The sequence below is a fragment of the Sinocyclocheilus grahami genome, unplaced genomic scaffold (assembly GCF_001515645.1).
Source record: "Sinocyclocheilus grahami isolate Dianchi unplaced genomic scaffold, SAMN03320097.WGS_v1.1 scaffold23213.1, whole genome shotgun sequence".
Classification (NCBI taxonomy): domain Eukaryota; kingdom Metazoa; phylum Chordata; class Actinopteri; order Cypriniformes; family Cyprinidae; genus Sinocyclocheilus; species Sinocyclocheilus grahami.
In genome coordinates this window covers 2,474-2,895 of record NW_015519063.1, presented here as the reverse complement: position 1 = coordinate 2,895, position 422 = coordinate 2,474, and positions in this window count along the sequence as shown.

Genomic DNA, 422 nt, shown 5'->3' with positions numbered 1-422 from the left:
GTAATCCATTACATTACACATTTTAGGTAATATAATTAGATTACTATTTGATTACTTCTGACCTACCTCATTAATCACACTGATTTAAATAGGATAAGCAATACCTTATTGATATAAAAATACATAGAGAATGAAAATATTCATTAATGTAGTGCATTAAACATTACATTAAGTCAAAGTCTCCCAATCCGGGGTTCATGAAGAAACGAGTTTAATGAAAAGCTAATGATTAATTAAATCATAAACATTGTCAAATTTAAATAAGTCATTTTAAAACAACAACAATCAAAATAAAGAACTTACTAAAAAAGATTAAATATTTTATTTGTTCACCCGCATGTCATTATGTGACCATTAACCGGAGTCAGAGAAATGTGAACATGTAAATGTGTTAAATAATTAATGTGTTGCCTTAAAATCTC